The sequence below is a fragment of the Athene cunicularia genome (genome assembly GCF_003259725.1).
Source record: "Athene cunicularia isolate RWA chromosome Z unlocalized genomic scaffold, athCun1 chrZ_part1, whole genome shotgun sequence".
NCBI classification, from domain to species: Eukaryota; Metazoa; Chordata; class Aves; order Strigiformes; family Strigidae; genus Athene; species Athene cunicularia.
The window spans coordinates 16705891-16706580 of record NW_020799142.1 but is presented as its reverse complement, the minus strand read 5'-3'; positions in this window follow the sequence as shown (position 1 = coordinate 16706580).

Sequence of the window (690 nt, the reverse complement as noted above, 5' to 3'; positions counted from 1 at the left end):
GCCCTCCCGGGGCCGGCGGAGGCTGCTAGCCCTGGGGCGAGCCGGCCGGGAGCCGGCGGGGCGCCGAGGCCGGCTGGAGCGCCGGTAACGCGGGCGCCTCCCGTCCGGGTCAGCCTGTCTCCGACTGCCGCCGCTTGCCGTCCGGTCCCGTCCCGGGCCGGGGATGCGGTGCGGGAACTGGACACGGCTGTGTCACCTGCGCTTTATTTGGTAGCCGGCCACTTCCTCGGTGCTAATTTGGAGCAGGGCCAGCAGTCACCGACATCCGGAGGGTCTGGAGCAGGAAGCAAAATGTCAAAGCCCTCAGACCTTCCTGTTGCTGGTTTGCCTGCTGTGGCTCTGGGAAAGTGAAATTCATTCTGCAGTAGCTTTCCTATCTAAAAGTTGAGGTTGTTTACGTGCAAGTAGTATCTATCCCCTTTTTTAGTACTAGTATTTGTCCCGCTACACATGAATGGAAATTGGGCCGTTTTCAGCTCGATTTCTTCATCCCGGGCTATAACGACTCATGTTTTTAATTTTAGAGTCGTGTGTTTCTGCTTCTGGCCAAATTCCGCCTGCTGGACAAGGCGGTGTGCGTCACGGCAACACTCAGGTGCAATAGTGCCCCAGGCTGTGTCCCACTGGGGGAATGAGGGAGGCTCACAGCTGTATCACAAAGCGAATGGCTGCTCTGGATGTGTCCTGAGT